Raw genomic sequence first — 26100 nt, forward strand, 5'->3', positions numbered from 1 at the left:
CTTTTTTGTAATGATGACTCAGATAAACTCCCACTGTCAACCTTGGATGACATTTGGTAAAGATGAAATCACCATATTCGCAAGCGGTATATGCTGCTGTAGCATCCATGGTACTGTCCCCCTGCAGTTTCTTCTCTGAGATGCAAATTTCCTCACAGGACCAAGTCACTATAAACGACATTATAAGATAAATGATCTGCATGTGGAATATTCAATTGTAAACTGAAGCTTAATTCACTTACTAAACAAACAAACAACTGAATCCAAAATTAAAATAAAATTAACACTAAGCATTAATATACAAACACTGAGAAATTCTCACAAAAGACTGTTGGTAAACTATGAAAGGTGCTTCATTTATTCCCTCTTGCAGCTTTGAAGTACACAATAGAGTTGGAGTCAGTGTAAATTGGGTGGGTGAACATTCACACTGCACTAGTTAATTAGTTGAAAGTTTTCAAAAATACTTTTGTCTATAACTGAGATCGGAACACATTTCAATCGAGTGAGTGACGCCTCCTTTTGCTCCCACGTGTTGCCAGGTTTGGTGTGAACACCATTTCCAATGTTGATTCTTGCCTTATGCCCAGTGCTGCTGGGACAGGTTGTAGAAACCTTACAATCCTGATTAAACAGGACTGGAATCTATGGATAAAGTGGGTTTGAGAAAGTTATAATTATACAAGTAGCCATTTCACTGTGTCAGATGAGTTTAAATGGTGCAAAACTGATAAACAAGACCTGCATTCAAAATTTTTTTTAATTTGCAGTTATCATTTAGTCACTCATTAAATGATTGGTTGCAGAATAAAACAGCAGTAATTGGAGCCCTCCAGACCCAGGTTTGATGATCCCTGAAAGAGATTAATTGATTGAAACATGAACAATTAATTTTCAACTGCTAAACTAGTTAAACTGAATATAAAGTGCTCATTACATTATTCCTTGTTGTTAAAAAATTGGAGGCCAGAAATTTAGTTTACTTCAGAAAAATACATTGAAATCCACTACTACTACTGTTGTGAGGAATATTCCAGGGAAGCATGAAGAAACTCCTCCCATTAAAGTTATCCATTATTTTTCACGTGTGCGGTGCCTAGGGATAATAAAAAGAATAATGAAACATAAGAAAACGATAATAAGTTTGTAGTCTCTGTGGTACTAACTATGCAAAATGGTAGGAAGAGAAATCAGCTTTAAATTAGCCTTCTAATGGCTATAGAACTCATTGTTACTACTGAAACACTGTGCCTGTTATTTAATTTTCTTCTTTTGCTCTGACTGTGCATGACCACCCACTTAACTCATAAGCCCACGTAAATGCATGTAAACAGAAGTATCTCTCTAGAGGCACACACATATTCACATTAAATTAATTTATTTTGATGTGGACTTTTTAAAAATTCTGGAAATGAATGAAAATGTAGATGGTTTGCACGTATCTAAAACATGAACATCATCACAAAACTGTCAATAAATATTTATTTTATACACCATACATTTATAAAAAAGTGTTCCATGCAGGTATTTTGAGGGAAAGTGTTTAAAGCTTTAAAAAAGTTCACTCAATACACAGGGACCTCAGTTTAACAAAATAAATGCAAAATATGAAAAAAGCTAATAATTTCATTATGACTCTTTGACACTTACAGAAATGAATACCAGCTGCTGGAAGACATGACTGCTAAGGCAATGTCACTGCATTGTACTTGAAAAGACAAGACCTAAGCATTAAGATAGTATATTACTGTCCATAATTTTACTATCCTCCTTTAATAATGTATTAAATGCCTCATGGGGAACAGTAAAAAATAACTTCATTACATATAACATACTACCTTAATTCAGTTCAGGCAATTCAATCTTTACATCTTTGGAGGTGTGAACAAAAACTCATTCAGTTTAAGGGAGACCAAGCAAAGTCTTGGCAGCCGGGCATGAACCATGTGCCAGCTTGTGCTATCCACTGAATCAGTGTGCCACTCAAGCTATAATTCAGGTAAAAAGATATGCCAATTTTCAGATCATGGTTTTCAAATGAATTACAGTAAACCTTTCAGCTTTCTAAACATAAAGGAGGATGACAAAACAGAGTGATCTAAAGGGTTACTATACTATGTGTCTTAAAATAAACATCTTTAAAAGCATATTCAGATATACTTGACAGTTCTATGAAGTGCAGAAATAATGTTGCATGACCCAATATAGTTATTTATAGCGGGACCCATAAAAATGTAACTCGGCACCCGTGGCATGCTAGATACAAAATTCCTTACTGGTGGCAGTGAGCCAGCACTGACTTTATTGTATTCAGTCATCATGTGTTTGCTTGACTTGGTATCTTGAATATAATTGACATCAGAAAAACAGGTACATATGAGTTTGTAAGCTTGAAATTTGTTCTCAAAAAGAGACAACGCAGACTTGTCAGTACTGTGTAAAGATGGCCAGCCCTGACACATGAGTACCTTCAAAAAGTGAGTAGAATCTATCTATCTATTATATAGTGCCTTTCTTATATATCTATCTATCTATCTATCTATCTATCTATCTATCTATCTATCTATCTATCTATCTATCTATCTATCTATCTATCTATCTATCTATCTATCTATCTATCTATCTATTTTCTTTATGAGATTGTGACATCTTTGTTACCGTACTAAAACACTAACATTCTTTATGGCTATGTGGAGTGTCTGATTATTTTCACTTTTTTTCTGTTTAGTCATTAAAAGCTGTTGTTTGCCATTAAAACTGCAGCAAAAACTCAGCAGCTATAAATGACACTTGGTGTCACTTCAGAGATCTTCTGTTCTAGGCTCAAAATAAGTAAAACAAACTCTGAGTTTATAGATTTTAAAATAGAAGAGTCAGATGTGCTTCAAGCCCTCAATATGTTGAAGACTAATAAAACCCCAGGGCCTGATGGCATCTTACCAATTGTATTGAAAGAAATGAAGAATGTCATCTATAAAGACAAAATGGATCCTAGTAATTACAAACAAATTAGTCTTACTTCTGTGCCATGCAGAATTATAGAAACTATAACAAGAAATAAACTATAAGAAAAATAAAGGCCCTGCAAAACCAATTTTTTAGATTTTTTTGAAGAAGAAACCAGAATAGTTGACGAAAAACAAACCAAAGAGTATAATTTACATAGTATTTGATACAGTCTGACACCGAAGATTAATTCTGAAACAATAAGCTGTATGCATCAGAGGTAACCTACAAAGCTGAATCTCTAGTCAGTTAAATGGCAGAAAGCAAAAGGTACAAATAAGAGGAGAGTGATCCACAGTGGAGTCCTTCAGGGGTCTGTCCTTGTTCTGTTATGTTTTCTTATTTATATTAATAACATTCATTCTGGTGTAGTTAGTAAATTTATGAAAGTTACAGATGACACTAAAATTGGAGTGACAGCAGACTTTGAGGAGGCAGCAAAAATAATTTTAAAAGATCTGGACAACCTTCAGAACTGGGTGAAATGCAGTTTTATATAGAAAAGCGTTACATTTGGGTAAAAGGAACATCATTTATAAATATAGTATGGGATGGGAGACACTGTCATATAGGAAGCAGCCCTTGAAAAGGATTTAGGGGTATATGTTGACACAACATTTTCATTGACTGAGTAATGCACAGAAGCAAATAAAAAGAGAAATAAAATGTTATGTTATATCATAAAAACTGTTTAATTTAAATAAAGGGACATTATGCTCAGATGATACAATGCACTAGTGAGAAAACATGTGGAGAATTGTGTGCAGTTCTGGTCACTAAGACAAGTCACTGAGACAAAGCTGTACTTGAAGCTGTGCAGAGGAGAGTAAAAAACTGTATCCCAGGACTTAAGCACATGTCCTACTCTGACAGACTCAGAGAATTAAACCCGTTTAGTCTCAATGAGAGGACACTGCGTGGGGACCTAGTCTAGGTATTTAAAATCCTACAAGACATTGATAAAGTTGATTGAGCAACATTCTTGCGGCTTAAGGGTGAATCACATACTTGAGGAAATCAGTGGAAATTAAGGGGAAGTGCATTTAAAACTGAAGCCAGGAAGTACTTCTTTACACAAGAGTTGTGGGACTGTGGAACAAACTATCCAGACAATTAGTTGAAGCAGAAATCTTCACAAATATCTAATTTCTTATGCTGTTATGTTCATATGTCTTATACAGTATATGGTATGCTGTACTGCACAAATAAACATGATTGAACACAAAACAGGCATTTTAATGGAATGTGTAAATGTAATTCAACTAATTTTATATACAAATATGATCTATATATGAATGGAATGTTAAAGGGGTTGAGAAAACTAATGGTCATTGTGGGCTGTACGTAACATGTTTTGAATAAAGAAGATGTGGATCACACTAAAAAGGCCTTGAGTTTGACAACCCTGACATACAGTACAGCATTATTAGTAGCAGTATTACAGTATTAGTTGAAATTCTAACTTGCTTGTCTGGCTAACATGCAACGTGTTGCCATTTTTCAGCAATGATGTGACACACATAACATGACACACATTACCACTTTTATATACACTGTACGTATAGTTTCTGAACAAGCAATCCAACTCAGATAAGTCATAAGCATTTGGTACCTGTTTGAATTTAAGCAAGGCTAAAAAAAAAGTCAATGACAGAGCACAAGCAAATGCTAAATTTCGACTCTGTATTTAAACTACTGTAAATGTATATGAGAGACAGGAAGGTGTTTTGGTTTTGGAAGCATAAATGTGTATAAAAAAGAAACTCAAAGCCCTAGTGTTTGTGCATGTGTGTGTGTTTACTCTGTAAAAGGGTTTGTTCCTGAATAGCACCTGTGTGACAGTGCAGGTTAGCTCCACACTCCCTTGTAATTTCGAGGAAGCCTCTTGAACCTGCAACCTTAGAGAGTCATAACTGAGATAAGCCAAGCAAATGAGGACACACACATACAGCAAGGGGTAGGTGCAAAAAGTGAACAGTACTTTTATTAAATCCATCAAAACAAACCAAAGTTTCCAAATAAATAGTGAGGGTGAAATTTTCTTAAATAAATAATCCATTAAAACTGGAGCAATTCCCAGGAAGTTAAAATCTCCTCAAACATGTCCAGATAAACAAAGTTAAAATCCACGACCGGTACAATCTTATAAAAATTCACAGTTAAAAAAGTGTTAGCCCTGGTACCTCCTTCCAAGAAAACGTCTTCCCGGCTTACCTGCCATGGATCTGTCAGCATGGAGGCACAGCCTCCACTGTATCTAAGCTTGTGTCCCTGCTGGTCACAGGAATCCTGCAGGGCTCCCTTTCCAAACTGAAGCTCACTCCTCTCGTCTCCTGCTTTCTCTCCCCAGAGTTACATGGGAGCCTGCTGTGAGGATCAGGTCACTCCAGCTATGGTCTTGTTCACCAGGAGTAGACCCTCATCTGCCACCTCAAGCATCTGCCCTTTGCTACCTTGGGGATCCTCTCCCAGCTGCCTGTGAGACATCATTGGGTAAAGTGAATTAGAAAATTGCTGAATGGCTAGAAAGTTATTTTTATTTTAGTATAAAAACAAGCATAGCTCTATGGTCACTGGCATTTCAAAGTACATTCGGCAAGATGATGGTTCTAAATAGATTTTAGGAATTTTAAGACTGGGAAAAGGAAAGACTTTCCATGGAAAAAAGGCAAAACTCCCAATAGTAAAACGCTAACCAAGCTTATGGGGCAAAAATAAAGTTTTTTTTAATTTTTAAAATAACTTTTCCCTAAACGCTATTCCACTTTTCCAGTGATTTTCACTCATAGGCTTCCTTTACACAATCTTAGCAAGTCGGAGGCAATCATCGGCATGCTCCGATCAAGCTAGTCATGTAATGTGGCATACATCGTGATTCACTTGAACTAGTCAATGACTCATTGGGATAAAGTTTGATTTTGCCTTTAGTCATAGAGACGGACTTTATGTGCATGAGAGCTGATGACCAATGAATGCGCATCTTAAAGTAAAATTCATATAATGCAGCCAATGAGGAAATAAGGAACACAGGTGGACCTCACAAACAAGAAAGAAGCTCTTGTCTTTGATGTTGTGAGAATTATGTACCATGACAGAATGAAATACTGAACTCACTGTAGCTGTTAACCCTTTGTACAGTGCAGACGCCATCAGGCAGTGTTATACTGGCTGTCAGAAAAAGTAATGAGCACGACTGTACTAGAAGGTCAGCATTTAGTTTGGAAATGTGACATGGGTGGCAATTTTCAATCACATTAATCGACGTGGTCCAGCAACGAGATTAGAAACTACAGTCAGCAAACCTGACATACCAAACGACTAGAAGTCACATAATGTGACACTGGCTAAAGTAATTTTTTTAACTACAGTAATCCCTCGCTATATCGCGCTTCGCCTTTCGCGGCTTCACTCCATCGCGGATTTTATATGTAAGCATATTTAAATATATATCGCGGATTTTTCGCTGCTTCGCGGGTTTCTGCGGACAATGGGTCTTTTAATTTCTGGTACATGCTTCCTTAGTTGGTTTGCCCAGTTGATTTCATACAAGGGACGCTATTGGCAGATGGCTGAGAAGCTACCCAGCTTACTTTCTCTCTCTCTCTCTTGCGCTGACTTTCTGTGATCCTGACGTAGGGGGTGTGAGCAGGGGGGCTGTTCGCACACCTAGACAATACGGACGCTCGTCTAAAAATGCTGAAAGATTATCTTCACGTTGCTATCTTTTGTGCAGCTGCTTCCTGAAATGACATGCTGCACAGTGCTTCGCATACTTAAAAGCTTGAAGGGCACGTATTGATTTGTGCTTGAAAAACAAACTCTGTCTCTCTCTGTCTCTCTCTCTCTCTCTCTTTGTCTGCTCCTGACGGAGGGGGTGTGAGCTGCCGCCTTCAACAGCTTTGTGCCGCGGTGCTTCGCATACTTAAAAGCCAAACAGAGAGAAAAGCAAACAAATCAATAGGGCTATCTCTGTGACAGTCACTGCTCCTGACACGCACTCCTTTGAAGAGGAAGATATGTTTGCATTCTTTTAATTGTGAGACGGAACTGTCATCTCTGTCTTGTCATGGAGCACAGTTTAAACTTTTGAAAAAGAGACAAATGTTTGTTTGCAGTGTTTGAATAAAGTTCCTGTCTCTCTACAACCTCCTGTGTTTCTGCGCAAATCTGTGACCCAAGCATGACAATATAAAAATAACCATATAAACATATGGTTTCTACTTCGCGGATTTTCTTATTTCGCGGGTGGCTCTGGAACGCAACCCCCGCGATGGAGGAGGGATTACTGTACATTTAAACTCCTAACACAGTGGCTTTTTATTGTTGTTGGATAAACTACTCTGTACTTGTCATCATTTATAGGGCCATTATTACAAATGGCAGAGTCCATGCAACCAACTCAAAACGACAACATTTATAGAAAGATAGTAGTGATAATGACATAATAATGTCACAAAATAACAAGGAAAATAACAATTAAAAACTACAATAGCAATTAAATGAACCATGTTAACACTTCTTAAAATTACAGAACATAAATAAGGGTGATGCCAAATGCATTCTTGATATCTTGAAGCTTTTGAAGTTGACATTCTGCCCTTTTAGTGCATCGCAGTGCTCTATTCAGGACTGCTCACTGCTTTGATCCTAAAACTGCCAGGGTATGCTGCAGCCCCTCACCAAAGCCTATTGGATTAAGTAGGTTTGAAAATGTTAAATTATGTTATTCTGTTTTTTCCATAAATGCTAAAAAACTTATCATTTATTAATTTTTTCAATTTAAACAGCTAAATGATTTTTGCTATTGACAGAGAAATTGGCTGCAGTGAATTGTCTTAATCCAATTAGTACTTGGCCCAACTTGGTATACTACTTACATTTAGTTGATAAAATAAGGCAAAACACCACATGATAAGTAAGTTTAACTTTGAAGTAACTCAATCCCAATTAGAAATTCAGAAGCAAATATGAGTCATATTCAGGCTGCTTACCAATTTGTCAGCTATACAGTAAATGAGCTCTGGCAATTAATGTGCAAATTTTCAAAGCAACTAATAGAGTTCCAAATGTTTGGTGTGTGAATTCCAGGTGGATTGGCCACAACAACTGCAAAAATATTTAATATGTCAAGGGGACCAGTCTCAAAAATAAAGACAATACTGTATATGCCAAATATTCAAAAAATGGCATTGGCAAAAAGGAACAGTGGTCGCAAGTCCAAGCTCACTGACAGGAGAATAGTTGCTTCACACCGCTAAATTAAAAGCCTTAAAAATGATGACAGTACCTCTTTTATCCAGTTAAACTACATTATAAGTTTCACAAAGAAGTGTTCATGTATCCCTTAAATAGAAAAATTGATTAGAAACGAATGAGTGAAGTTAGCCTAACAATTATTTTGGGATTTATTTATTTATTTATAAAGCACTTTAAAAACAACCTCAAGGCTGACCAAAGTGCTGTACAAAGAAAAACAACACATAAACACATAAGAACTGAAGAGATTTTTAATAGAAAGTATAAAAAGTATACAAATAGCCAACATATTATACAGGGTTAAAAGCCAGAGAGTAAAAATGTGTTTTTAAATAGGATTTAAAGGCAGCTAGCAAAGGAGCCTGCCTAACGTGCAACGGCAAATCGTTCCAGAGTTTTGGGGCTGCAACTGAAAAAGCTCGATCACCTCGGAGTTTGCATTGTGCCTTGGGAACACGTAAAAGCATCTGGTCTGCTGACCTGAGAGACCGAGACGGTACATAAGGGTGCAGCAGTTCTGACAAATAAAGAGGGGCATACCCAGTAAAACATTTAAAAACAAATACAAGGATCTTAAAATGGATTTGAAAACGAATTGGAAGCCAGTGGAGGGAAGCCAAAATCGGGGTAACATGCTCATGCTTTCTTGTGCCAGTTAAAAATCGAGCAGCAGCGTTTTGCACCAGCTGTAGGCGAGCCATGGAGGCCTGGCTAATTCCAAAAAGAAGTGCATTGCAGTAATCTAGACAAGATGTTATAAAAGCATGTATCACTGTTTCAAGGTTGCGCTTAGACAACACAGGCTTGATTTTTGACAGCCGCCTCAACTGGAAAAAGCAAGATTTTACCATTGCGTTCACATGGCTATCAAGTTTTAAAGTGGAATCCATTTTTACACCTAAATTTGTGATCATGGATTTCTCAAATTGAGCCACAGTGGAAAGGTTGATGCAGGGGGTCCTGCTGGTGCTATTGGGCCTAAACAGCATGACTTCTGTTTTGTTCTCATTAAAATTTAGAAAATTTAATGCCATCCAACTCCTTATGTCAATAAGGCAATCAAGCAGGGGCTGGACAGAACATGGATCTTGGCGCTTCAGAGGGAAATACACCTGACAGTCATCTGCATAAAGATGAAAGCAAATACCATGTTTCCGAAAAATAGCTCAGAGTGGCAGCAGGTACAAGGAGAACAGAAGAGGTCCCAGGATGGAGCCCTGTGGTACCCCCCAGGGGAGGGCAACAGAGGTGGAAGTAAAATCATCAATACTGACACAAAAACATCTATCTGAAAGATAGGACCTAAACCATTGGAGAGCTAAACCTGTGATGCCCACCCACTGCTCCAGCCTAGAGATGAGGATCTCATGGTCTATCGTGTCAAATGCAGCTGTTAAATCCAAAAGCATAAGTAGTACACAGTCACCAGAGTCCACTGTCAAAAGAATATCATTAAAAACCCTTAACAGAGAGGACTCAGTGCTGTGGTGAGTTTTAAACCCAGACTGGAACACTTCCAGAATTGCATGTTCATCCAGAAAGGACTTCAGTTGGGTATAGATGACTTTTTCCAAGAGTTTGGACAAAAAAGGTAGCTTGGAAATAGGCCTAAAGTTAGACATAACAGAGTGGTCCAGACCCGTTTTTTTCAGCAGTGGTTGCACGACAGCATGTTTAAAATTTTTAGGCACCACACTAGAGGTTAAACTACTATTAATAATAGTAAGAATAGAAGGACCCAAGGTAGAAAAGACCTCCTTAAGAAGTCGAGGAGGAACAACATCAAGGGGGGAGCCAGATGGCTTCATACTGAAAACCAGCTGCTTTAAAAAGGACAAAGTGACAGGCTCGAAGTGGTCAAACACAGCCAAACTGGGTATTAAAATGGATGGATCATGAGAAGGTGGTGAAATGAGGGCCCTAGTGCTTACAACCTTCTTCAAGAAAAAGTAAAGAAATTTATCGCAAGTTTCCCTAGAGGCTTCCTGCCTGGGATGTGGAAGGTTTCAAGATACTGTCTAGAAAATCCCAAACAAATGTGGTCAATATGTACAGACAGAAAGTTATCATTCTTGGCTGTGAACCAAGGATTCCAGAAGTATGAAGCAACAGCATCAACCATTATTCACACCACATTTCAACCGTCAGTCTTTTGATTGTTTTTAGTTTTGCAGTTGTATTTACAGAAAGTTTATTTTTCATCATATTTATTTAATGTTTATGTGATATCTGTTGTTATATACTGTGACATTATTTGTTTTTCCTTGATGTTCACAATGTCATAATGGTGAACCTTCCATCCATCCATCCACTTTTGAAAAATTAAAAGTGTATTTTTAAAGTTAATTCATACAATATATTTTGCGTCACTTGCAATGTAAAAATATCTCATATTATTCTGTCAATTAGAGATATGCGATAAGTGCCAGGATCTGGATTGCTCACATCTTCCTGCTACACACATGCTGAAATTGCAATATTTCCTTACAAGTTCACATGGTGCAGAAGTACATGACACTCCATGCTTCAAGTTGAATGGATGCATGTAGTTTGTTCTAATGGATAAGATATTGGCAGAGTGTAGCTATAACAAGCTTGATGAACTGAATAGTCTCCACTTGTTTTAAAGTTTGTTATGTTCTTATGTTTTTTGCACTTTGAAAATCTTTTGAAAACTATGCAAAAATTGTGTCTGTAGGATGGTGGACAGAAAAGGTATCACTTACACTTATTCATAGCATTCTAATAACACAAACACACTGGTTCTGACCAATATATCAACTACACCTGGCTCAGTTTCAAAATATGATCTGTGTTTAATAAATTTAAACAAATACTTCATATAACCCTGGAAAAGATGAATTGGCCTACATCTAGACTTGTGTTTGTGCTTGACCACATGGCATGCAAGGGCAATACTAATGGCTGTAAGCAAAAAATATATTGGTAACAATATTCAGTTACAACTGTGAATTTATTCAATACAAAAATGTACTAAGAGGAAGAAACAAGGCATGAAGAGGAAATAATCAATCTCTTATAAAGAATAAGAAAATTTCAACCCAGTGTGCCTTGTGGGTTATCATAATGGATTCACAATCTGATCTTTGTCTGTGGTACTACAAAGACTATAAATAAAGTATACTTAAAAATATGATTGTTATGAATAGCTAGATTTAAAAACATTTGTGCCTTTCTCTTTTGCCTCTACAGTACTCATTTTTTTCTAATATGGAGTTTTGAGGACACTGAATTAATATTTTGTAAATATTAATTTATTGGACATTGTTTTATATATGTTAAAATATTTTTACATCTTTTCAGAATGGATTGGATTTCAATGGGTGTCGCCATTTTTGAGGTATTATGCTAGCAGATGCTAGAGCACCAGTAGGAATAAACAACTGAAAGAGAATTGCACATAACATATCAAGCACAATGAGATAAAGGTTGGCATAAGGCATTTCCAGGTTATCTGTGTTTGTGGATAATTACAAAGTATGTTACTGTGTATAAGTCCCATGTTGAATATCCATATAAAGAATCAAGTGCTTTGAACTGTTTTGAGTTAGCAGAAATATAGGACTGATTTTTGGCTTAGTACCTTGGGTTTTATTTTTAAAAATGTTTCATCTTCTGGTCCTTTCATTAAAACAATCTCTGTTCTCACTGCTGTGGGGATAGAATAATGAAGGGAGTTATTCGTCAAGGTGGCATCTCATGGCAAGGAGCAATTTAATTACTGCAGCTTCACCTGATATTTACATGAGGCTGACTGTGTGTCTAGTAGTGAAAAAAGCATCCACTCATCTATTTTCAAACCTAGTTAATCTAATTCACATTCACAGGACATGGAACATATCCTGGCAGCAATTAATGCAAGGCTGAAGCCCAACCCGGACTGGGTATCAGTCCGGTATACTATAAATAAGTGTACTTGTGTGCGTAAGAATGAAGAATAGTTTAAATTTAAAAATACTAAAACATTTTTGAGAATAGCCAGTATGAAATTTTATACTATGCCTTCGGACATACTGTCTGAAGCCTTTGGTCACTTGCAGATTGTCCCAACACCTCACACTTTTAGTTGCTTAGCAAATGAAATTACACAATAATTATGCATGACTTGGCTTAAAGTTTTTTCCCACAATAATTAAACGTACCATAATTATCATTAAACACAGAGAAATTTAGTCACTCATTTCTTTAAATTTGGAGTTATCTATGTATTTATTACATAGATAGATAGATAGATAGATAGATAGATAGATAGATAGATAGATAGATAGATAGATAGATAGATAGATAGATAGATAGATAGATAGAATGCTACTTGTACCAAGGGTGAATTTGGCTTTTTAAAGAAGCACAGTAAATAAATAAATATACTGTACACATACATGCATGTTAAAACAATCAAACACACACAAGAAATATGGCAGCCCCAGTAGTTTCTTGACACAGTTTTCCCTAATAATTAATTGGCTGAAAGTACTCAGTGTTACTGTGTCACAGAGAATGTGCAGCATTGTTCATAATGGCTTTCAGTTTTGTTTTCATTCCCCACCCCCCCACCACCTTTGTTAGCTCCAGGGGGTGAGGAATGCATCTTATAACAGAGCCTGCCTTTTTAATTAGATTGCTGATTGGGTCGGCCTCTCTTGAAGTGATGTTACTAGTCCAGCACTCTACAACTTAGAAAATCACAAAGGCCATCATAGAGTTGTAGAACATGCAAAGGATTCCACTGTCCATATTAAAGGAGTACAGTCTCCTATGAAAAAGAGCCTGCTCTGCCCTTTCTTATATAGCTCCTCACTGTTACTAAAGACGGCAGGCTGTCATTAATGTGGACGCCCAGGTATTTGTGGCAGTGTGCCAACTCTATATCCACTCCCTGAACAGTAACTGGGCATAGATGTCCTTTGGTGTGGTGAAAGTCAATAACCAGCTCCTTATTTTGCTGATGTTAATATGCAGACAAACATCTCCACCTGACTCCTATTCTCTGACTCATCCCCTTTATCAATACACCCCCCCATAACTGCAGAATCATCTGAGAGTTTCTGCAAGCAACATGACCTGGTGTTATATTTATAGTCAAAGGTCTACAGAGTAAAGGGAAAAGGTGGCAGGACTGTTCCTTGTAATGCTCCAGTGTTGTTCACATCCATATTAGAAACACAGTCCTTGAGTCTCACAAGCTGTGGTCTGCCTGATAGATAGTCCATTGTCCATGACTCCATAAGCTCCTCCACCTGCACACCTCTGAGTTTTCTCCTATACAAGCATGGCTAGATGGTATTGAAGGCAATGGATAAAAAAAATCCTCGCAGTGCTGCCAGCTTTGTCCAGATGGGAATAAATTGGGAATAAATGCTGCACTCTTTGGCTAAGCTCTATTAATCTGCTTTTCTGGCACTTAATTTTTTAGACTTTGATTTTTAAGCTTAAATTTGTTTTTAACTATAAATATTTGTACAGTCACTGTCTTACTTTTTAAGTTTTTTTTTACCTTTTTAGCTGACTGACATATTTAGCAGCTTTGATCATGGCTGCAGATTTTCATGAATGATTCCTTCTTTTTGTAATACTTTCAGTTACTTTGGTTCCCCTTTGCTTGACCAAAATCTGTCTGTGTAAAATCATCCCCAGTCTCTCCAAAACAACACTATACTGTACGTTTACCAAATAAGACATCTCATCATTTTCTTTCAGCTAGATCAAGAATTTTTGAAAGAGGGACAAAATGCTTTGTAACACAATATGCTGTACATATTGGAAAAGAAGATCTATAATGGGTATAAAAATGTATCAGCTATGTATCAGTTAAAAAATACATAAATGTTTCTTATACAGTATATATATATATACTTATATATATGCTCTTAATGGTGCGTCATCCAGTTCAGAGTCATGGATGGCTGGACCCTATCCTTAATAGGCAGGGATGGAAGACAAACCAGTCCAACACAAGGAGAAACTGTCTTTCGTAATATTTGGAGGGAAACCCATTAACTAAATAGCTACATTAGTTAAACAATATAGTTTAAATAATTTCTTTTGTCAAAATATTATTTTAATTTGGGTGACCAGTCAAAGTTCTTACATCCAGTGAAGCTATGCTGTAGATATTTAATGGTAGACATTTAATAGATATTTAAATAGTTTCAAGTACAGTCAACATTGACTTTTGTGGTTGTTGCTGTTCTACAAGATACTGGGCCAATTAGCAAAATGGCTTTTTTTTACCATGATAGCAATTCAATTATTCTGTCCAGGTTTCTGAATAACTATACTACTCAAGAGAATTGATTAAGTTGTTTTAGTGAATTGCTGAATTCGTCTTGGAGACCAGAACCTTAAACTCGGAAGACAGCAGGTGTAAAAATAACAGTTAATTATCAAATATGAAGAATGCAAATATTATACCACTAACAAAACTAGACCAGAACATCACATGAACCATCACAGCAAAACAAAAAATGACAGTCCTTATTGTTAATTTAATCATAGTTTAAGTCCAGAACAGGTAGGATCCAAAAGATGATATTGATGTTACAGTCACAGCCGATGAAAGGAAAAATTATTTGAACATCCAATAATTCTCATAGATCTTATAATTTCATGCTCTGTTCCTTAATTATTGTGACCTCAAAGGATTACTCCTTCATGTTAACTGCGCTTTGATGTTAAACCAAATTCATGTTAGTATGTTGAGTACATTATGTGACTCAAACCCAAGAATAATACTGCTTACTTAATGGGATATTAGCATCTGTTTTGGAGAATGTGGTATAGCGGGTCTGCGGCTCATAATAAGTGGCTGTTTTTCATAAATAAATAACTAATGGTTGGCTCATTCTCTGTGGGTGTGCATGCTCACGCAGCTGCAAGGCATTGTGGAGTAATTGACTGTACATGAAGGCGCCGTCTTTCTCAGTTGCTTCATCTGCTTCCTGTGGTGCACAATTGAAATGTTGTGCCCATGGAGGCTTAAAAGAACGAACCGGCACAACAAAAATAAAAAAATGGTAGAACGGAACTTAAAAGATAGATAGAGAGAAAAGGCAGGAGCGATTGAGAAAATAAAAAAAAGAAGGAAAAAAGGACCAATCGTAATGATAGAGAAAGGAAAGGAGGTTAAAGGAAGGAGAGAAAGGTGGGAAATGGGAGAGAACAAGTGCAAGTAGACGAGAGCAGGAGTGGCTGAAGCAATGCTCAGCTGTAGCAACTTGCCAGACAGAGGCAGCATGGCTACAGGGGAGTGAGAGGCTCAGAGGGTGCCATGGACTGCAGGGCCCTGCTTGGAGTCAGAGAGGGAGTAACACTGAAGGTGGGCTGAACTGTTAGATGGGCGCCTGCTTGGCTGCAAGCACCCGAATTGGGTTAAGCCAAGGAGACATCACTTTTTAAGGACTGCACCAGGGCTCATGGTTTTAAGGATAGTTTCATTCCCGTGTTTTAACCTTGTTTTAATGGATTTATTTATTGGATTTTACCCTTCACATCACCTTAATTTTATTGGATTATTTAGTTTTTGAATTTTGAAGCAGTGTGCCTTTTGGACACTGTTAGTTTTGATTAGTTTTAATAAAAGCATGGTTCACCTTTTCACAAATCCCTTGCTTTGTGTGATTTTGTCCTCATCTGCTCAGCTCATTCCAGTCATGACTGTCAGCAGTGGCAGGTTGAAGTGGCTCCCAGTGGGACCCAATAGTGTGGGGCCGACCTGCACCATCACAGAGAACAATAGTAACTTGTTTAATACTTTTACAACATTATTCTGCGGACTGCAAAACAATTAAAGTTAATGTATATATTAAAAAATATCACTAAACATTTCTTTAAAAATATATTCTCGCATATGCCTACTGTTATGCCATTCATATGTGACTGCTCCCTAGCCATACTGTTTTTCTGTTGTAGAGAGTATGGATTGCGGCATATTTAGAATTTTTTGTGATCAACGTTTTATTAAATAACAACAAAATCACAGGAGATAAATGATGAGAACAAGCCATTAAGTCCAACAAAGCTTGTTGATACTGTTCACCTAATTTCTTCAGAATTAAATCAAGTCGTGTTTAGGTCTCAAAAGTCCTACTTTCTATCCTATTCCATGTGTCTATAGTTCTTTGTGTGAAGAAAAAGTTGGTAACATTTTGAATAAATTTACCCTTAACAAGTTTCCATTTGTGCAGCCATGTTATTGCCAAAGAATTCACTTTAAAATAATAGCGTGGATCCACTGTACTAACTCCTTTTATCTGTGCAGCCATGTTATTGCTGAAGAATTCACTTTAAAATAATAGCGTGGATCCACTGTACTAACTCCTTTTATTCTTTCTCTTCTTCTTCCTCTTCATCTTTTCCCACGTCTATGTGCTTCATCAGCCTTTTTCCAAGCAGCTCAGGCCTGCTCCTCCTCGCCTGTCAAGTCCTTTTCCTTCAGATCTTCTTTTACTTTATCCATCCACCTCTGCTTTGGCCTTCCTCACTTTCTCTTCCCTATACTTATACTCCCAATTCAATGTACTTTCCTGTACTTTCTTAGATATCTCTCCCACTTTGGTTGTAGTTCTGATTATCTCATTTTTTATTCTGTCCTTTTTGCAGCTCCACACATCCTTCTCAATTCATTGTCATTTCTGTCACGTCTAACTTCTTCTTCTCCGCTCCCTTTACTGCCCATGTCTCAGCTCCATTCATCATTGCTGGTCTTATGACTGTCGGCTTAGTTCTTTAATCACACAATATTCCTTGATACCTTCTTCCAATTGTTCCATTCTATTAGTTATCTCTGCTTCTAGTTTTCCATCTTGGGCTACCACTGATCCTAGATATGTAAATTTAGTCACTCTTTTCAATAGCACTCCCTGCAGGCTAACTTATTTCATAATGTTCAGCATTTCAGTCCTATCACCTCTTAATCTCTGTTTGCTTAAACTGAAAAGGTTCTAATGTTTCACGACTATCATCAAAAAGTAAAAGAATCACAGCACCATTAGGCAACTGTACAAATCATGAACGTCCCTCCAAATTTGATAATGGAGGCCAACAGCAACCTTAAAGGATGTAGGGTGGAAAGATGGAAGCCATTTCTCACAAAATGAACATTCAAGCACATACAAATTCTGTAAGAAGATTCATTGAATCTCCTTAAACCATGTGGGAAAATGTCTTATGGTCTAAAGTAGAGCAGGATAGATTTATTTGGTCTTAATGCTGAAAGATAAATTTTGCATACAGCCGCTCATCATCAAAAGAACAGAGTTCATACTGTCAAGCAAGGTGGTGCATACAATGGGGTTGCTTCTGTTCAACAGGGAAATGAAAGGTTCCAAATATAAAGATTTTTTGAGACAGAAACCTGAAGTTAAAGAAGAATTTCACCTTTCAACACAAAAACAACATGAAGCACACAGCCACCACAGTTGAGGGAAGGACTTGAAAAAAGAATGTGTAATCTTCTGGAATAAACTGATCAAAGCCCAGACCTCATTTTTAAAGAACATATGTGGGCTTATCTAAAGTGGGGCGGATATACAGGAGATCCCCCTCTCAGTCAGAATAAACTTGAACTCCACTGCAAAGAAGTCAGGGATAAAATTGAAAAGCTAGTGAAATTGAAAGAAAACTTTCAAGGGATGCACAGGATATGCATCTAGTTCCAACACACTGAGCGTTTTGGTTTTTTTTCTAATTATTTTTTTCGAGCAATATTGTTGATTACAAGATCTTAACACCTCACACGATTAGTCTTGATTTCTTCCTTTACATTTATGGAAGCTAAAATTTTATTTGGAGTGTGTGCAACTTTGCTAAATACTCCCACTCACACACTAAATGTAGCAGCAATAACCACTGCACCACCCTGCCACTCTATATAACTGGCACAGTTATTTAATTTATATATGCCACAAATATTCTACAACTGTAGGTACTGTATCTCAAGTATTTGTTGCATGTCGTAATTATCTTCAGTACAGGGTAACACTGAACCACAACTTTTCAGCTTCACTTAGCAGAGATTGGACTCAAATATTTCATTAACCCTTTAACCGCCAACTCCCTAAATATTCCCCACGCCAGGCGAAATCTGAACAATTTTCGTTTTTTTACTTTTTTACATTTTTTTTACATTTTTTACATCTATTCATGCAGTATTGACCACTAAATGTTGTGCAAGTTGCCAGTGTATACACGAAATCTATAAATGTAACCTGAATTCTCAGCTAAGCAAAACATCTTGATACCAAACCGTGCCCTTTTCAATGGTAGATACTGTCGAAACTGTAAGCGGCCCTTCCACGACAATAAACTTTCATCAACTGCAACTGACGGTCCTGGCATGTAGGGCAACTGAAATGCTTCAAATAAATGATCAATCAAAGGACGTAGCTTGAACAAGTGGTCGCGGTTTGGATCTTTCTTATCTGGCTCGTTTCTGTTGTCATTCAAATGAAAGAATTTCAGCAGCAAAGAGAATCGGTTACGTGTCATGACAGCTGCAAAAATAGGTGTTGCATACATAGGATCTGTAGACCAGTACATCTCAATATCTGGTTTTCTGATTATTCCCATCAACATCAAAATCCCAATTAATTTTTTCATTTCGTTTTCATCAGTGTCAAACCAAGCACGAACACGGGAATGTGGAGGTAAATTGGGATTTTTCTCAATAAACTGTGCTGCATACAGATTTGTCTGATGAACAAAATGTCTGATCAAATCAGGTGACACAAACAGCTCATAAAACTGCTCAGCAGTGTAATTGTTTACATCAACAATAAAGCCACACGTTCCCTCAAACGAATGCAGAAAAGGTAGTTCACCACGGGCAGCAGCCCAGCTGAGATGCTGGGGATACACCCACTCAGCGCCGTCATCCGATGCCTCTTCATTCACAGTATCATGCAGCGCACGTTGCTGCTCATCACTGTCACTAAAATCTTCTTCAGAACTGCTACAATCATGATCAGAACTGTCCAAAATCGCCTGCAAAGCCTCACTTGAAGTCAGTTTACGTTTCGCCATATTCACAGCTGTTACATGCAAATCACGTCACATGACCGGCCAAAACAACCACAGACTTGTCGAAATACAACGTAGTAATAATACCCACGCCAAACCGTCAGTTATACTACTTGCCAGGCATTCATATAACCACAGGCAAATGTGCCGGATAATTCCGGCAGTATGGCGTTAGCAATAAAACAACGGTGCCGGATATATCCGGCAGAGGGCGGTTAAGGGGTTAAGCAGAACAACTTTATTTAATAGAGAAATAGATTTTATTTTTATATGTGACAAGTGTAAGTTTTAATTTTTGCTTCAAAATATCATGAATTGCATTACTATTTTTAAACAATAAAATACTATTCTCAGACTAAAATTCATTATAGAGAATAATGTGTTATCTTATAGAATTGGCATGCTTTCTGGGGTCATTGAAATGCAATTGAATATATCAGTGTCACTATGCTCAGTGCTTTTTGGTCTGAGTCACTATTCCCACTTTTATACAGAGATGTGGTTTCTAAAAACAAGGAAACCTCGGTGACATTTATGACTCAGTTTTCATCCTCCTGGCAAATTTCCTCAGTCACACTCCTTGACTCTGCTTTCTATGCTCAATGGCCAGCTGCTATACTATGGTAACAAAATCTGTTATTTTCATATTTGACAGCAACACTATGCAACGATTTCTGTTTTTTTAATCTATTTTCCTAAACTTTTAATGTTTGTTTTTGTTTATTTTCTGTCGGTGTAGTGTGTGTATTTTCAGGTGAATTGGAGGGATATTCTAATGTGACCCCATTAGTACCTTGCAGTTGGGTTGAGAAGGCATTGTGGAGCAAATGAGATACTGTTAAATGAGAAGGTATGCTTTGTAAGATGCATACATGGACTATTTCAGTAACTCTCTAAAATTATCAAATCATCAGATTCTATATTTGCTTGATTTGCCTTACATTGTAGATTGCAGCAGCAGACATCCATGTAGTCTACAAAGATGTACTGAATGACTAACAAACTGCTCCACAACCATCTCCTAACCTGTTTCCTTCTTTGTTGCTTCTGATGAAAATTTACATGAATCAAATTAAGTATAATCAAAACAATGTTAAAAATTTGTCATTATTGATAGATCATAAGAGCTCAATTGCTTATCTAGGAGATAGAAATAGTGAATGAATATAAATACTTAGGAACTTACCTAGATAACAATCTTAACTGGAATATAAATACAAAAAAATGATTTTCTAAATGCAACCAGCGCTTATTTCTCCTCCATAAACTCAAACTATTTAAAGTAGACAAGGACCTCATGTTGTCCTTCTATCGCAGTATGATCCAGTCCGTGATCACTTTCAGTTTCATTGCCTGGTTTAATAGTCTGACAAACCAAAACTCAAAAAAGCTCCAGCAGATTACAAAGTATGCAGCTAAAGTTATTGGGGCTGATGTAGATGATTTGACTAGTGTGTGTCAGAGGGCAATGCTAAAGAAACTGGAAATCATCTCAACTGATGACAGACATCCATTACATGTAGAACTAAACTTCAGTAAATCAGGAAGGATAGTTGCTTTGAAAACCCACACAAATCGCTCCAGAAACTCCTTTCTTCCTAGTGCCATACGACTTTTCAATAAGAAATATCGGAGATAATGTTTAAGGTTTTGATATATATCCTGTTACCTTTTTTTTTTTTTTTTTTTTGGTATAAATATGTTTTATCTAACTGCCTTACCTTAACCTTTCTTATTTCTATTTGTCTGTTTTATTTCATTCTGTCTGTTACCTGTTATTACATGCAACTGAGAAGGCAAATTTCATGTTTTCCTCTGTAAACATGACTAAATAAAGAAACCTAAACCTAATTCTGTTGTTATTATTAAGGATTATTAATGTGAGACATTTTTCCTTATTTCTGTTCAGACAGATGTACTAGGTTAAAAATATTTGATTTTCTCTATAAATTGCTATCTTTTTTCTTCACTAAAATATTTCCAAGTTTATAACAGGTTAAGTAAAATAATATTCCCATAATATTATTCTCTTTAGGTGTGTTTGCATGTCTGCCTGTTTTGTTGAAACAGCTTAGCTTTCTAAAAGGAAATTTGAATTAGTTTGCTGTTTTAAATTTGAATTAAAACAAGTTTCTTTAACTTGCTTATTTTGTAGATTTTCGTCTTTTACTCATTCAACAGCCACTCCTGGTGGCAAAACAACAAAATGCTGGCAAATTGTAAGCATTGCAGCTGCTTGTGCTTGTGTGAACCTCTGTCTCAGCAGATTACTTCTCTAGCTCTTTGAAATTATAAAGGATAAGTTCCATGATGTTGATGACTGTAAAAGTAAAAAATGCAAGCAACTTAACTTATGTAGAAATAAATGAAAGAGGGAACGAGCTCCCCAGGCTGTCGTTTAGAGATGTGTTCCAGAGTTATGATTCTTAGCAATTTGAAATTATAGCTCCAAATTTGTGGGTTCAAATACTAACCTGGGCACTATGAGGGATTTGTGCATTTTCCCCTGTGACTTTCTTCAGGGTGATCAATTTGGTTGATTTCCCAGTTTAAACTGACTCTCTGTTATGCCTCCTAAATTTTCAGGAACTGGCCCAGGTGATTTTAACTGGAATAAACAGGTTTGGAAAATTAATTAATGATCATAATAGTTGCTGCCTCCCATTTTGTTACTTTCTGCATTGAGTTTAAATGTCTATCTATCTATCTATCTATCTATCTATCTATCTATCTATCTATCTATCTATCTATCTATCTATCTATCTATCTATCTATCTATCTATCTATCTATCTATCTATCTATCTATGTTAGTGTGTTTCAGCTCCTCCATTGGTGATTCCTACTTGCAATACTAATATAAATGACTACAGAACCATCACAGCGGTAAATTCAGTGGGTTAAGAAAACGGAAAATAGAGAATTAGGAGTTGAATGGCTTATTCTTGTCAAATATATTAAGTTGTTATGTAATATACATAAATGATTGATGTGTACAGTAAGTTACTTTGAAAATAATCCATAAAATCCCTTACATTAGCAGATGTTCTACGCCAAGTAATTAGATGTTCTTCTTAAAATTCAGTCAGCATAAAATGATAAACATACTATAGAAGAAAATGACATTTAGAAATGTGGTTTGTGGGCAATTTAAGTAGTTTTGCCAACAGCCAAAAATGCTATCTATTACGTTTTTGTCTAGAAATACATTGTCTAAATGCAAATTTTTAATTAATGTTTTTTTCTGCAAAGATCACATTTATTTTACAGTACGGTACATCTGAATGATGTTTAACTATGTTAAGCATTGCATAACTGACATTTGAGCAAACTGAAGGGATTATATAGATATAATTAACAGCAAATAGAAAAGTGATGTTGATGAGACAGGTGGAATTTACATCAATCAAATACATTAAAATAGAATTACATTATATTAACACTTTACATTATTTTTGTTCTTCAGATAAACCTTGTTCAGCTTGCCTTTTTGTCAAACAAACTGTACTAATCATTGGAATATGAAACGGTAATAAAATATTGTATATATACAGTCATGAAAAAGTTTGGGAACCCCTCTCAGCCTGCATAATAATTTACTCTACTTTCAACAAAAAAGATAACAGTGGTATGTCTTTTATTTCCTAGGAACATCAGAGTACTGTGGTGTTTTCCTAACAAAGAATTTTAGTAAAGCGGTATGTAGTTGTATGAAATTAAATTAAATGTGAAAAACTGGCTGTGCAAAAATTTGGGTCCCCTTGTAATTTTGTTGATTTGAATGCATGTCACTGCTCAATACTGATTACTTGCAACACCAAATTGGTTGGATTGGCTCGTTAAGGCTAGAACTTCATAGAAAGGTGTGTCCAATCATGAGAAAAGGTATTTAAGGTGGTCAATTGCAAGTTGTGCTTCCCTTTGACTCTCCTCTGAAGAGTGACAGCATGGGATCCTCAAAGCAACTCTCAAAAGATCTGAAAACAAAGATTGTTCAGTCTCATGGTTTAGGGGAAGGCTACAAAAAGCTATCTCAGAGGTTTAAACTGTCAGTTTCAACTGTAAGGAATGTAATCCAGGTCTGGTCGGCCAAGAAAAATACAGGAGCGCCATATGCACAGGATTGTGAGAATGGTTACAGACAACCCACAGGTCACCGCCACAGGCCTGCAAGAACATCTTGCTGCAGATGGTGTATCTGTACATTGTTCTACAATTCAGCGCAATTTGCACAAAGAACGTATGTATGGCAGGGTGATGAGAAAGAAGCCCTTTCTGTACTCACACCACAAACTGAGTCGCTTGTTGTATGCAAATGCTCATTTAGACAGCCAGATTCATTTTGGAACAAAGTGCTTTGGACTGATGAGACAAAAATTGAGTTATTTGGTCATAACAAAAAGCGCTTTGCATGGCGGAAGAAGAACACCACATTCCAAGAAAAACACCTGCTACCTACTGTCAAATTTGGTGGAGGTTCTATCATGCTGTGGGGCTGTGTGGCTAGTTCAGGGACTGGAGCCCTTGTTAAAGTTGAGGGTCGGATGAATTCAACCCAATATCAACAAATTCTTCAGGATAATGTTCATGCATAAGTCACAAAGTTGAAGTTACGCAGGGGTTGGATATTCCAACAAGACAATGACCCAAAACACAGTTTTGAAATCTAAAAAGGCATTGAAGCAGAGCAAGAAGTACAATGTTCTGGAATGGCTGTCACTTTCCCCTGACTTGAATATCATCAAAAATCTATGGGATGATTTGAAGCAGGCTGTCCATGCTCAGCAGCCATCAAATTTAACTGAACTGGAGAGATTTTGTATGGAAGAATGGTCAAAATACCTCCATCCAGAATCCAGACACTCATCAAAGGCTCAAGGAGGCTCAACTAAGTATTTGTGTAATATCTCTGTTGGGGTGCCCAAATGTATGCACCTGTCTAATTTTGTTATGATGCATATTGCATATTTTCTGTTAATCCAATTACGGTAAGTTAATGTCACTGCTGAAATACCACTGTTTCCAGAAGGCATGTCATATATTAAAAGGAAGTTGCTACTTTGAAAGCTCAGCCAATGATAAACAAAAATCCAAAGAATTAAGAGGGGTTCCCAAATTTTTTCATATTACTGTATATCTATACTAATAAAAGGCAAAGCCCTCACTGACTCACTCATCACTAATTCTCCAATTTCCCGTGTAGGTAGAAGGCTGAAATTTGGCAGGCTCATTCCTTACAGCTTACTTACAAAAGTTAAGCAGCTTTCATTTAGAAATTCTACACGTAACGGTCATAACAGTCGACAACATCCGCTATGTTAAACTTTCTTATTTATGGCCCCATCTTCACGAAATTTGGTAGGCGGTTTCCCTGCGCTAACCAAAACCGATGTACGTACTTATTTCAGTGGTATGACACCACTGTCGGCCGCCATATTGAACTTTCCAACAGTCTTTGTTACTCATGGACCCATCTTCAAGAAATTTGGTACGCAGGTTCCCAACGCTAACTGAATCCTACTTACATACATATATACATCCATTACCTGCAGCTCGGTCGCCATGTGAGGCGGCGTTGGGTCCCCCATCCCCACGCCTCCCACGTAGTTAGCTGCCTGCCTATATAAGCCCGTCCGTCGCTCCGGTCTCTTCATTCTCTTCCTTGCTTCGCCACAGTATTCACATCTCCCTGCTGATAACTGCAGCCTTTTTATTTAATCCACGGCTTCTCCGCTGTTTTATTGTTCATTTATTACGATTATAGTTGTTGTGTAGGTATTTTAAACTTTCTTTACTTTGTTCAGGTACCCATTTCCTTTATCGTTCCAACTGTACCCCCATTAACATGTCTATTGAGGTGATCACCATCGATCAAAGAACTGTCACTTACCGAGTGGTTTCCATGCCCGGAGATAGCGACTGCCTTTTCCATTCTCTGTGTTACATATTGCACGGCCATGTCAGGCTCCCTCTTGATATCTGGAGGAACATTGTGTCTTGTGTATTGAATGACTGGGACGGGTTCAAGGTGTGGACTGATGACGGTACAGGAGATAATTTTACTACACAGGAGCACTATAAGAGTGAAATGCTTAAGCCCTTCACCTATGGTTCTGCATGTGAGTTGATGGCTGCCGCTGAATTGCTCAGTTGTCGCTTTCAAGTGTACCGAAATGGCCAAATATTTTACACCTTTGGACAACCGCCAATGCCTCTTAAACATCTTAGATTCACAGGTGGCAATTTGAGTAGTGGACACTTTGATGTTTATGAATGTTTAAACTCTCAAAAGCTGAATGCGAAGTTATCGATGAAACCCATTTCAATTCAAATGCCTCCAATTTCCAGTAAGGCTCTGCTTCGCAATGACAATTAATAAGTCTCAGGGACAGACCCTATAAAAGGTTTGCATTGATTGAGGCAAGATTGCTTTTCACATGGCCAACTATACGTTGCATGCTCAAGAGTAATCTCAGCGCACAGCTTGGTCATATTAAAACCAGAGGGCTGAACTGACAACGTGGTATACAAAGAGATCCTTAACAAATAATTATTGGTATATTTTCCCTCAGTTTGAAAAGGTTTACTTTTCTTCTTAATAAAAATTTTAAAGCAGTACTTCGCCGCTGTGAAGCACGGGTATATTGCTAGCATTATATATACTTATTAAAGTAGTCTATGAAATGTAAAGCTCATATAGTACTATTGCTGTACACCTATTTTATTTTTTTTATGCACAATGCAGTGACCATGCTAGCACAGTAGATAGTGCTGTAGTAGTTACAGTAGCATTGCTGCTTGAA

This window comes from Erpetoichthys calabaricus, chromosome 1 (assembly GCF_900747795.2).
Source record: "Erpetoichthys calabaricus chromosome 1, fErpCal1.3, whole genome shotgun sequence".
NCBI lineage: Eukaryota > Metazoa > Chordata > Cladistia > Polypteriformes > Polypteridae > Erpetoichthys > Erpetoichthys calabaricus.